This window comes from Macaca fascicularis, chromosome 15, assembly GCF_037993035.2.
Source record: "Macaca fascicularis isolate 582-1 chromosome 15, T2T-MFA8v1.1".
NCBI classification, from domain to species: Eukaryota; Metazoa; Chordata; class Mammalia; order Primates; family Cercopithecidae; genus Macaca; species Macaca fascicularis.
In genome coordinates, this window is record NC_088389.1 from 96,754,353 (window position 1) to 96,768,903 (window position 14,551).

Genomic DNA, 14,551 nt, shown 5'->3' on the forward strand with positions numbered 1-14,551 from the left:
AAATACTGTAAGATACTAAAGACAAAGATAAGATCTGAAAACATCCAGAGAAAAACTATACATTACCCTCTAGGAGTAACAGACTGACAGCTGACTCTGAACAATAAAAATCAAAGTTAGAATACAGTGGAGTAATGTCCCTAAGGTGCAGAAAAATAATAATGTCCAATCTTAAAATTCTATACCAATCCAAAATGTCTTTCAATAGTAAGGGAAACAAAATTTTTCACTCTCCGATCAGTACTGATCCCTGGCAGATACATTTTTGTGATTTAATACAGCATTCTTCTTTTAATAGATTGTGTCTGGCATCATCATTGAACTGAAGGGTGGCCAGTTAAATTCTCTCTTCAGGTAATTTAGAATTGGGCTTGAGAAATAGTCAGTCTGAGCTGGTCTCTCAAGTCAAAGACAGTTCTAGTTAATGATATATTTGTATGAATTTCATCAAAACTTTTAAATTAATCACATAAAGTTGTGCAGAATAACTTATCTTTTTAATATCTGTAGCATCTATGGTGGTGACCTCTCTCATTCCTAATATTGGTTATTTGTGCCTTATCTCTTTTTTTCCAGATTGCCCTTGCCAGAGATCTGTTAATTATATTAGCTTTAAAATAAAACAACATTTGGTTTTTTCATCTTCTTTATTTGTTTTTGTTTCTATTTAATTAAATTCTGCTCTTATCTTTATGATTTCATTTCTTCTATTTCTTTGGGTTTATTTTACAGTTCTTCTTTCTGAAGTTTTGAGATGGATACTTTGCTCATTAATTTTTAACCTATCTTTTTTTCTAATACAAGCATACAAGGCTATAAATTTCTGGGTACTGTTAAAATTGCATACTGTATGGGTTGAAAAGATTTAGAAACCTTTTCAACTTAATTCTAACAAAAATTGTGAAAGTTTGTCACTAATAGATATTCACTAAAGGACGTTTTAAAGGATGCTCATTAGTCTGAAAAGAGTGTTCTAAAATGGAAAGTATTATGTGCAAGAAGGAAAGAATAGAAAAGAAAGTAGTAATATGTAAAATATTCAAAAAATATTGACTATATAAAATAACATTTTACTTGGGAGATGGTAGTACTTGAATTAATAAGTTCTAAGATATTGTAAGGGAAATGGTAAAGGTATTGATTAAATTTAATTTTGATGAGGTAAATAGATATGTATGTTGTACATTGTAGCCTACACATTAAATGAGTAGATTAGAGTGTCTAACTTTGAAGCAAGTGCAGGAACAAAAGGAAATAAGAACAAAAATGCTTAATTAATACAAAAGAAGGCAGAAATGAAGACAAAAAGAAACAAAACAGATGAAGATAAATTACACACAATAAGATGGTACACAAATCTGAGTATGTGACTAATTATATTAATTGTAAATGAACCAATTACTCTAGTTAAAAGAGAAAGATTGTCATACTGGATTACTAAAAATTAAAATCCAAGTATGTATTGTTTATGAGATGCATCCAAAATAAAAGGATATAGAAAGATTAAAAAGTTAAAGAATAGAAAATATATGTCATATAAACAACAATCAGAAAAAAGTGTGTAATATGAATATATTCATATTAGACAAAATTATCTTTAAATCAAAAAGCATTATGTTAATTAAAGATCACTTTATAAAAATAAAGGCTCAATTTACCAGAAAGATGTAACATTTAAAAATGTGTGTACATGTAAGAATATAATCTCAAAATAAATAAAGGAAAAATGCTGAGACAAGCTCAGTCAGGGAGAACCTAACCCAGTGGTGCTAGAGGAATGCAGAGGTGTGGAGTGGGAAATTAGGGGTCTCACAGCCTTCAGAGCTGAGAGCCTTGAACAGAGATTTACCTATGTACTTACTGACAGCAAGCCAGTGATAAGCATTGTCTCTATAGATTATGTATTAACTAGAAGTATTCCTTATGGGAAATAAAGGGATGGGCCGAAAGGTTTGGCTAGTTATCTGCAACAGGAGCATGTCCTTAAGGCACAGATCGCTTATGCTATTGTTTGCGGTTTAAGAATGCCTTTAAGCGGTTTTCCGCCCTAGGTGGGCCAGGTCTTCCTTGCCCTCATTCCAGTAAACCCACAACCTTCCAGTGTGGGATCATGGCCATCATGAACATGTCACAGTGCTGTAGAGATTTGGCTTATGGCCAGTTTGGGGGTCAGCTTATGACCAGATTTTGGGGGGCCTGTTCCCAACAGAAAAAAAAAAAACAACAAAATCTAAAGAGAAATAAGCAAATCTGGGATCATATTGGGAGGTTTTTAACATTACACCTCATTTGGGAATTCACAGAACAAAAAGGACAAAAATAAAAAGCAAAAAGCAAAGCCCTAACTACATAGAAGATCAACATGGTTAAGAAATTTGACTTAATGCATATTTATAGAATGTCATACTCAAGAATTGCAGAATACCTTTATTTTTTATAAACAACCATGTAACATTCACAAAAATTGGCCATAGTCTGGGCACGTCTTCACAAATTTCTGAGTATTTAAAACTGTATTCTCTGACCAGAGTGAAATAAAACTAGAAGTTAGTAACAAAAAGATATCTGGAAATTTTTCTATATATTTGTAAATTAGGAAATATTCTTCTCAATAGCCCAAGGTTCAAAGCAGAACTATAAGGGAAATTAGAAACCTTTTCAACTTAATTCTAACAAAACAGTTTCAAACCATACAATAGGCAATTTTAACAGTACCTAGAAATTTATAGCCTTGTATGCTTGTATTAGAGAAAAAGATAGGTTAAAAATTAATGAGCAAAGTATCCATCTCAAAACTTCAGAAAGAAGAACTGTAAAATAAACCCAAAGAAATAGAAGAAATGAAATCATAAAGATAAGAGCAGAATTTAATTAAATAGAAACAAAAACAAATAAAGAAGATGAAAAAACCAAATGTTGTTTTATTTTAAAGCTAATATAATTAACAGATCTCTGGCAAGGGCAATCTGGAAAAAAAGAGATAAGGCACAAATAACCAATATTAGGAATGAGAGAGGTCACCACCATAGATGCTACAGATATTAAAAAGATAAGTTATTCTGCACAACTTTATGTGATTAATTTAAAAGTTTTGATGAAATTCATACAAATATATCATTAACTAGAACTGTCTTTGACTTGAGAGACCAGCTCAGACTATTTCTCAAGCCCAATTCTAAATTCCCCGAAGAAAGAATTTAACTGGCCACTCTTCAGTTCAATGATGATGCCAGACACAATCAATTAAAAGAAGAATGTTGCATTAAATCACAAAAATATGTCTGCCAGGGGTCAGTACTGAGCAGAGAGTGAAAAGTTCTCAGAGATATGGGGTTACGTGGGAAACAGACACTGCAAAGGAAAAGTGCAAAACATGCTATACCACCTATCAATATATATAATAAATACTTATATATTTGTTTCCCATCATTAGAATTCCTCAAAGCTCTTATCAGAGTTCCTGGAATATGGTGGAGCTCAGTCCATATTTATTGAAAAATAATTTAATTAAAAATTGTAATCTCTTTGGGATTTCATATTTTTAGCTCTAAAATAGGAATGACAGTACTTTATCCCTGAAAGCATGGATTGGATCCAATAATACTAAGTGTTATTGTGTAAATGTGTCCCCTAAAAGTTCATGTATTGGAATCTTAATCTCTTTGCCCTCATGAATGGATTAGTGGATTAATGAGGGCTCTGCCCTCACAAGTGGATTAATGTCATTATCACAGGAATGGCTTTGTTATCACAGGAGAGACTTTGTTATAAAAGTGAGCTCCTACTGGCTGTCTTGCTCATGCTCTCTGCCATCTTATGATGCAGCAGGAAGGCCCTTACCAGATGCAGGCACCATGGTCTTAAACTTCGTAACCTTTAGATGTGAGTTAAGTAAACTTTTTTTTCTTATAAATTACTCAGTCTATGATATTCTGTGATAGCAGCAGAAAATAGGTTAGGACACTGTGGTGCTTTTTATAGATCCATTATCACATGTAAGACTTTTAAAAATATGTTTTACTAGACACATATATCTGCAAGATTGAACTGATGTGGAGAAGGCTGCACTAGTGTCATCATTTCCTTAGCTGTTGAGAGTGGGACCAATGCTGGTCTCCATTTCTGAGCTCTCATTCCTTAAGCACAAACTTTAGCATATACTTCTTCCATCTGGGAAGGGCTGACTTTTCTTAAAGACTAATGTTCCGTTTCTTTTATGGATTTTATCTTTGGTCCCTTGTCCACCTTTTTCAGTTTCTGGAAAAATCTGATTCCCAAATTGCAATAAAGTTCATGGATGCCAGGTGAATTTTCTCAAACATTATTCTTTCACAACTCAAGCCCAATCATGTCATTTTCCCTTATAAAAGACTTTGTGGTGAACACATAAATTTTATCCTACAGATTTTAAAGATATCACATTTTTAAAAATCCAATTAAATCTAACTCTAAGACCCAATTTTTATAGCTGGCAGAAAATTCAATCACAGTACTTAATGGGAGTTCTTCCCTCTGCCTAGAGTAGTCCAGAAACCTTACATGGTGCCCATAAAAAATGAACGTAGCTTCTAATGTGCTGTCATAGATGCCACTGATAGCCTCACTCTCCAAACCTACATGGCATCTGATGTGTTGACATCTCTACAGCTACTGTGCCAACTGAGGCATTTGCCTAGCAAGAAGCAGCAGTGCCTGGGGCAGGCTTCTCTGAATCACCTCTCTGAGTTCTCACTATCTAGGTCACCAGGTTTGCATCCCTGACTCTTTGGTGAACTGCCAACCTTAGTCCCTTCTCTACCTGAAGAAACCTCTCTCTCCTGTCTCTCGCTCCCAGGCATTCTTCTCTCTCCTCTCCCCAGCCAGAATACTGAACACAATCTCCCCCAAAGACAGAGTCTTTGAACACATGCACAAAGAACGTTGTTCTTTCAACAGCTTCTCCTTTGGCCCTGCCAAAGCTCCAGGGCAAGGAAAGAGAAAAGCTCAAGCTGTCTTCTTGAAAGGAGACTGCAGTGGATTGGGTAGGTATAAATGGAAAACGCAAATTAATAGTCATAAAATTATACTGCCACACTGTCAAATACTCTCATTTTAAAAAATAGAATAGAGTTCAAAATCCATAGCCTGACCTCTAAGGCCTGCATTATCTGGTTTCTGTTTGGTTTTCTAGTTTTTATCATTCTCTGTATTTCTAATGCTCTGCAGAACTGCTAATAGTTCCCCCACATTCTTCTAAGGCATTTTCATGCTTAAGCAACTGTGTTCAAACTTCTCTCTCTGTGTGCCTTCCTGCCAACCCCCTTCCCCATCTCCTTAGTAAATTTCATTCATCTGTAAAAATTCAGCAGAAGGCTTATCACCTCAGGGAGGCTTCTTAAGGTGGAAATGACACTCTTCTGTAGACCTTACTATTCCCTCAACCATTTTAGTACATTTTAAAATATAAATGTCTGTCTTCCTTTATAATTCCATTAAGTCCTTGAGGACAGTAATCATTTCTATTCATTTCTCCATCCCAATATCTAGCCCATTCAGCTTACAGATGATGCCCTATAAAAAAAAACATAGACAATCAAGAATTAACAAAATAGAGAACCAGCATGATTGGGTCTACAAGCATGTGGGCCCAGAAGCCTTGGTCTTTGAGATGGTATGTATCTGTGTGTGTGTGTTTCACCACCACCTTCAATCTAAGGTCATTTGATAGGCAGGAGGCATATCTTTTCAACCATATTTATGCCAGGGCATCATTTTTCTTTCTTTCAATGCATTCTGCCTTAAAATTCTTTACATTTGTGATGTGAATTCCCAGCCATTGGCTCCTGAGTCCACTGTTGGAGCTTCACTAATAGTTAAAGCCAGAGGTCCCAAATTAGCAGCCAGCTGGTGAAATACAGTCAGTTCTATTTGGTTTGGTTTGCAAACATTTTTGTTTTTTTTAATCTGAGTTCAATGCTGATATGATTTGGCTGTGTCCCCCCCCACCCAAATCTCATCTTGAATTGTAACTCCCACAGTGGGAGGTGATTGAATGATGGGGATGGGTTTTTCCTGCACTGTTCTCGTGATAGTGAATGAGTCTCACAAGATCTGATGGGTTTAAAAATGGAAGTTTCCACGCACAAGTTCTCTCTTTGCCTGCCACCATCCATGTAAGATGTGACTTGCTCCTCCTTGCATTCTGCTATGATTGTGAAGCCTTTGTGGCCACGTGGAACTGTAAGCTCAATTAAACCTCTTTCTTTTGTAAATTGCCCAGTCTCAGGTATGTCTTTATCAGCGGCTTGAAAATGGACTAATACAAATACTCTTCACATAGTTACCTCTCCTCCTTAGCTCTTGAAGGTATTTAAATCTGTGCCCCCAATCTAAGCCAGCTCTGCATACAAGGTAGTCAGACTTTAAATCCTTCCCACTTTCAAGCCAAGAGTTGGTCTAATGGGCAGTTGACCATTTTACCATGGTGGGTACCTGAGAGTGCATGTGTGTTGAGATGAAAAATGTTGAGGGAGCAGAAGGAGAGATAAAAGGGCAAGACGCAAGAAAAGAAACAGAAAAACATGGCACCTGTCAGTTCCAGTTCTGCCCTGTCTCCAGTCCTTCTTTATTCTAGCTCAGGTGTACATGTTGACAGGTGGCCTATCCAAATGAGAATTTGTCCAGTGTCGGGAAAATCGTCTTAGCATCCACTCCACTTGGGTAGTGTTCATCCAGTTATATACAATAAGTGTTTTAATAAATGTAGTTATGTTTAACAAGTTATTATTTTGAACTTATGCTCTGTGAGGCTACATCCTAGAGCCACAGTGTCCACATACTTGGAGAACAGACAGTTTGAAGAAAAAGACTGACATGGAACCAGATCACTATTGAATAATATTAATTACTATTATTATAGTATAATTAGTAATATTAATGAATAAGACAGCTATACAGAGGGTAATGGGGGAGTAGAGAGAAGAGGCCCTAGGCCCAATATGAAAATTCAGAGTAGACTTTCTGAAGGAAGTGCACTTTGTGCCAGGAAAAGAAAGGCACCCAGGGCTCATCGTGAGGATGGTGGATGACTAGGAAATAAGGCTGAATAACAGATTATGATGGATATAGTATGCCATTTATTTAAACTGTAATCCAAATTCAATGGGAATTCCTATTTTTAAAGTAGGAAAGCGAAGTAATTAAATTCGAATTTTAGAAAGTTAGTCTGATGCTCTAAATAGATACCCTACTTAAACTATACTAAGTTATTTTAATAAATGCAATACAAAACTATTTGTGTTGCTTGTCTGTCATACCTACATGAATGAATTTACATGCATATATGTCTTCTAGAAAATTCTAGATGTTGCTTTTCTTTCATTATCTGTTTTCTTGCTTTGGACACTGAGATAACGCCACTTGAAACAAAAGGCTACAAACCAGCCAAAGACCATCAAAAACTTCCAAAAGGAACGTAAAACCTAAGAAACTCCAGTTTTAAGTTGGCAAGTCAATAAATCCTCTGGAAATTTACCAGATACTGCCCGAAATTTGTTCTGTCTAGTTTTTTAAAATACTCTTAGTTCTCACATCAATTCAGTTCCAAATTTAAAAACTATATATATTTAGGGTCTGTAATTGTGAATTGTGTGTTTTTGTCACTATAGTAAAAGTATCTTTATAGATTTTTAAATGAATGCCAGTACTTGCTAATTGATTCTGCATGTTTTCCATTAACATTTACATGAATGATTAACAAATAGGATCTCAATGAAGGAGAAATCACAGGGACTATTTACAAGGCCATCACATTTCAGCTTACCTCCAAGCTGTGGCTTCTACCCCATTGATCATATTTCTCAGTTTGCCAACATTCTGGCTGTCATAAAACCAAGACTTCAAGCAGTTAAATATTGCTTAAAAGAGAATTTCCCACTAGGTTACTTTCTGTAAATCTGAAAATATATTACAATATGAGGATATCTGTTTGCAGGGCAGGATCTTTGCAGTGGGATTGAAGGGGAAGAAACTTCACTTTGTCTTTGTCTCCCAGATCCCAAATGGATCCAGGTGTGTGATTTGTCACTTCCTTAGTTACTGCTGGAAGCTCTTTGAAAACGTACCTCATATTTTCTGGTTTCTGTCTTTTTGTAAGAATTTTGAATATAATAGAATAGTGAAATTTGTAAAATTGATTCTCTAAGTTCTCTTGTCCCTCATTTTGACCCTCATAGGCACCACCTTTTGATCCCTGGGTTTCCCAAATTACTCCCATATTTGTCCCAAGCACCCCTTCATGATCTAAAGCAGGTGTTCTCTCCTTTTTCTCTCCCATTTCAAATTTGGAAGTCAGTTGGCTGGAAAATGTCTTCTCACTAACCTGTTAATGGCTGAAAGGTTTTTCATATGTTACTCCTTCTAGAGAGATTTGTATTTTTACCAGAACTGATTTGCCCTCATTCAAAGAAATAAATCTATGAAGATTGTGGCAAAACTGATTTCTTTTCTTTTGAGACGGAGTCTTGCTCTGTCACCCAGTCTGGACTGCAGTCTCGGCTCACTGCAACCTCCACCTCCTGGGTTCAAGAGATTCTCCTGCCTCAGCCTCCAGAGTTGCTGGGATTACAGTCACGCACTACAATACCCGGCTAATTTTTGTATTCTTAGTAGAAATGGATTTCACTACGTTGGCCAGGCTGGTCTCAAACTCTTGACCTCGTGATCCACCCGCCTCGGCCTCCCAAAGTGCAGGGATTACAGGCGTGAGCCATTGTACCGGGCCCAACTGATTTATTTTCTTAAGCAATATGCTTTTCACTCCCTCATTTGGCCAATTGCTGTTGAATTAAGTTACTACTGTGACAGAGGAACTTTGCCAGGAGCTGATGGATGGCCAGATGGGACAGACATAGATCTTGCTTTTAAACAGCTTACAGTGGAATAAGCAGTACAACCTTTTGGACAGGAGGCACCAGGCTAGTAGGGACCTTATTTGCTGCTGTAGCCCAGCGCCAACAGGAAGCCTGTGGTTCATAGAGCGCAATAAAATTTGTTGAGATTAAATAGGTAATTGAGAGATAAAGATAAGTGAAGCTTTCCCTATTTTCTGCAGCCTTGCAGGCGGTGGCAGTGAGGCAGTCCATTTTGGAACTAGAAGTTTAATGGGACCCCCGTAAAGGCAAACACATCTTTGATTGGCTGGTGTTGCTAAAAAGCAGAAGAAAAACAAAACAAACCTCCCAAAACTGTGAGTAAGACAAAAAGCAAAAAATCAAAGTCTGCATCTGAAAGATGGAAAGGACAGTCTATTGAGTCTTTGAAACCCTACTTGGGGGCTCTAGGGTTTTGGCTACAAGTCAAGATGAGGATCATAAGAATAATTGAATCAAGGTAATCAGGATAGGAATAAACTGATGAAAGATGTGTTAATATTTGGTGAGAGATTTTTTAAATGTGGCTGAGTTTTAAATTTTTTATTTAAACAATAGCATTCACAATAGTCGTTGCTATAACATAAAAGTCCACATAGCCATTGAAATCATGTATAGATTTGATTATAATGTGTGTGTGTGTGTGTGTATACACATAAAAACAAGTTTGACCGAAAACACACTAAAATGTTAAGTAACAATGATTATCGCAAGGAAGTGGAATTATGGATGACTTTGATTTTCATTCCTATATTTTCTTTATTTTCCCAAAGTGTTGAAGTAACAAATATTTATAGCCTGAAAAATGTTGGTGTAAAGCAGTAGTAATTATTTAATGCCACTAAAACATTTTCCTGACAAGATGTGTGTGGAAAATTCAAGATTGTAATTCTGGGTGTTAAGAGAGGCTTAACAGAGATCTGCCTTTTAAATGTCAGTGAGGACAAACACCCTGCTCTCAATCAAGAAACTGCACTTCTGACCTGGAAGTGCTTTAAGTACGTTTTGCTTTAATCTGATTTATAAAACAAACAAAATATATCTAAACAACAACTCTGAGGGATGAAAAGGCAGCAAATGTCACATTCTCTGAAAAGCTCTTGGAGGGGGAAAGGGGATGATGGAGCTGGAAGTGAAGAGATGGGAAGAAAATGACAACTTTCCCTAAATGCTGATTCTGTGATAATATTAAGTTGTGAAAACTCCTCTACTCTTTCTCCCCACTTGAGTCAAGACAAAAATAAAGCCACGTTTAGATGTCTTGTATACGTAACCCAAACTGGATTGAACTTTTAACAAATCTATTGAGATTTGTTGGTGGTATTTATCCTTTTCTGTTTAAATTGAAGTAGTTGAAAAATGTCTTTGTGGTATATACAAAAATGTAAACAATGACCAAAGCTTAGGAAAGGTAGATCTTGAGATGATTTTTATTTTCTTCTTTTGCTTATGTTCTAAATTTTATTTTTCCTATGAGCATATATTACTGGTACAACAAGAAAAAAAGGATAGCACTTGAGAGGATCAAGATTAAGTAAAACAAAACAAATGTGTATGAACGGAGAAGAGACAATGAGAAAATATACGCACCACTACTGGGTTTTCTTTGGGACATAGTGTAAGGGATGGATAGGTTTTTACTCTTACTTCTGTCTTACGGTGTTAGCCATACTTTCTAAAATGGGCATGAGAAAATGATACATATATCATGATCTCGCTTTGTAAAACACAAAATTGCATACCTATATAGTATATAGATTTTGCAGGGAAATGTTTAGAAGTATTTAGACTAACCTGGGAAAGTGATCTTTTTCTGGGAAGATGGATTAAAAGTGAGAGAGGAAGAAAAATTGCTTTTTTTTCATTGACATGAGTGTTCTGTTTGATGTTTGGCAACAAAAATGTATGACTTTAGTAATTTTCACAAAGACATTGAAAAGGAAACAAACACAAGAAAAGCTTGACAAACCCAGTTTAGTCTCAGCTGGCTCCTTTGCACTCTTTCACATGTGCTTCCTTTGGAACCTAGAGAGGAAGATTATTTTCTGTCGTGTAGCTCTACCATTTCAGTCTGGGCTCCCACTCAGGTTATGGGCCCTTTTAATTATTTCAAATACATTCTAAAAACAAATATTTATTTTTCCATAAAATTCTCCCCATTTTTGCAATGTAGTTGAAAAGCAGGGAGCCAAGAAGAGTTAATTTGGAATCCTGGACTTCTTTTCATTTTACATGTTAATGTAGTTCGGATCTGTGTCCCTGCCCAAATCTCATATTGAAATATAATTCTCAATGTTAGGCCTGGTGAGAGGTGATTGGATCATGGGGGTGGATTTCTCATGAATAGTTCAGCACCATCCGTCTTGGTACTGTCTTCACTGTAGTGAATGAGTTTTCATGAGACCTGGTCATTTAAAAGTGTGTAGCTCCTCCTCCCTCATTTGCTTGCTCCTGCTTTCACTGTGTGATGTGCCTGCTCTCCCTTGCCTTCCACCGTGACTGGAAGCTTTCTGAGGCCTCCCCAGAAGCAAATGCTACTATGCTTCCTATACAGCCCACAGAACTGTGAGCCAATTAAACCTCTTTCATAAAAAAATAAGTTACCCAGTCTTAGGTTTTATAACAATGTAAGAATGACCTAATGCACATGTCTACCATATAGGAGATGATAGGACCTATGAATATTAAAAATCTGTCATTTGGCCTTATTTTTTTACTTTTGAAAACGAGACTGATGGGTAAATAGTACTGTTCATCTCATTTAATGGTGTCCCCTATGGCTACATACAAAGCAAAACAAAAATCTGCAGAGGTCAATAATTTTAGTAACCCAAAACCTAACAAATTCTTCATGGCATTTCCATTTATTGTATCAGCTTTTAAAAAGGAGAATTCCGTCTTAGAAGACACCAGGGATGTGGAGCTCAAAGAACCATTTTGGTAGGGCTGTAGTATTCAGTTGTGCAGACTGGGCACTGCACGAAGGTGTGGTGTGACTTCAGTGTTGTGCCTACCCACAGTTCTCTCGTTCTTCCTGTGATAGGTTGAATTCTATTCTCTACCACTTTCCCAAAAAAAAAAAAAAAGGATATGCTGGAGTCCTAACCCCCAGTCTCTCAGAATGTGACCTTATATGGAGATAGGGTCATCACAAAGCAAATCAAGTTGAAATAAAGTCTTTAGGATAGGCTGTAATCCAGTGTGACTGGCATCCTTATTAAAAGGGGAAATTTGGACACAGAGATATGCACAGAGGGAATACAATGTATAGACACAGGGAAAACACCATGTAAGGGGCAAGAGATGGCCAGGTCCACAAGAAGTTAGAGGAGAGGCATGGAACAGATTCTGCTTCACAGCCCTAGGATAGAACCTCCCCTGCTGACACCTGGATTTCAGACTTCTAGCTGCCAGAACTGTGAGACAGTTTCTGTTGCTGAAGCCACCCGGTTTGTGGTACTGTGTTATGGCAAGCCCAGGAAAATTATATGCCCCCACCCCTGCCCTGAACTTTTCTCAATTTTTATCTTTCCATGCCTTTTTTTCCCCTACTTCCTCTCTCTGACTTTTCTTGTCCGTGGAAACTCATATATAATCCTCTCCTCTGCTCTGGGTTTTACCAATTAGTTGAAAATGTGGTCAGAGTGTTCACCGAAATAAGCCAGACCGTAAGAAATTTCCAAAGAAGAAGAAAGCCTGTTTGGAGCATCACTGTTATTAGTCATTGTGTTTTTGTTTAATTTATATTTCAGGCCTTACCAAAGCCAGTGTGTTTGACTCTATGTAGCATATAGTGTACATCTGAAGTCATATCTGAGCAAACACCTCCTAAATAATGGCCAGATGCATGCAGAACATCGTATTCATCAAATAACACTGCATTCTGTACTTCATACAAATGATCACTTATTGGCCATCATCTGTGATCGTCAAGCACCTCTGTGCTGTTTGTTTTACTTTCTGCCCAGCAGACAGACTTTTTCATGATCACAGGAATTGCTTTTTATCTTAGCAGTCAACATTGTGTATAAGCTTGATTTTACATAGCAATCTGTCAGGAATAAAGACAAAACAAATCCCAAGCAACATCTCAGGCAGTTCTGAAACCAGTACTTTCCAAGAAGTACTGTGTTCTGATTTGTCAAGATGAGATCTCACCAGCAGCATTCCCAGCCAGGATTAGACTGCACTACCCAAGTAGTAAACTTAAAGCTCCAGTAGTAAACATAAACTTAACCTTTGTTTCTTTGGGGAACAAGAGGAAGGAGCATCAGTAGGATCTTTTCTCTGAAAAATACAACTGAAGTCTCGACATCTTGCAACTCCTTCGGTCTTCATTGTGAGGGTAATTATGCCTCAGTTCCCAAAGGTTTTGTAGGGGCATCAATCATCTCAGGCCAGGTTTCCTCCACACACTAACATCCATAGATGTACTAATTACAGATATTCTATATGCTATAGCATATATAGATTTACTAGTTGTCATTGAGGACAGCTTCACAGCTTCTTGTCAAGTGCCATTTATTTGAAGGCATTGTTATCATAATTTTCCTGAGAAATTACTTATAATGAAACATTGCAGTGAAGGTTCACACCCCTATTACTGTATTTGAACTATTTTTAAATAAACTCCTGAGATATATTTGTGAATTCTACCACAAAAGCTGCTTCGTACCATTGAACAAATTGCACATGATCCTAAGAAGGGAATGTTTCTCACATCCCATTTAACCACTTACACAAGCAGGAGTTTCAGAATCCAACAGACCTGGGCTCTGGGTCATAGTTTTCTAGTTACTTAACCTCTCTGAGCCCCCAGTTCCTCTTCTGTGTGTAACTGAGAAGGCTGGCAAATGCTATACAGAATTACTACTGTCTTCTGAAGTGCATGAATCAAAGTAAGAGAAAGGCATTCATGTCAAGGTTTCTGCGGGGTTTTTTTATCCTGCTACAGAAATAATGGCTCTATTGTTTGGATGGGTTTGTGTGTTTACTTGGGTTTTTTTGTTATGTTTTTTTGTTTCTTGTTTTTTATATGGTGGTTCTAAAAGTGTTGTCCCAGACCAGAGGAATTAACATTACCTGGAAATGTTTAAGATACTCAAATTCTTTTTTTTTTTTTTTTGCCCAGGTTGGAGTGCAGTGGCGCGATCTCAGCTCACTGCAACCTCCGCCTCCTGGCTTCAGGCGATTCTTCTGCCTTAGCCTCCCAAGTAGCTTCCCAAGTAGCTGGGATTACAGGCGCCCGCCACCACACCAGGCTAAATTTTTGTATTTTTAGTAGAGACGGGGTTTCACCATGTTGGCCAGGATGGTCTCGATTGCTTGACCTAGTGATCCACCCGCCTTGGCCTCCCAAAGTGCTGGGATTACAGGCATGAGCCACCACGCCCAGCCTAAGATATGCAAATTTTCAACCACATCTACAGAATCAAATCTGCCTCTTCCCACAAGCTGTGTATGACTGATGCATGCTCGAATTTGAAAACCGCTAGACAAACTAAAGAAAGGCTTCAACCTGAGTTTAGATGTAGAGAATTGAGAGAATTGAATAGTTGCTACATAACAGAGAGAGGAACCTGGAGTTCCTAAGTACAATCTAGGAAGGGGATGATATGAAGACTGGAACCAGTAAGATGGTG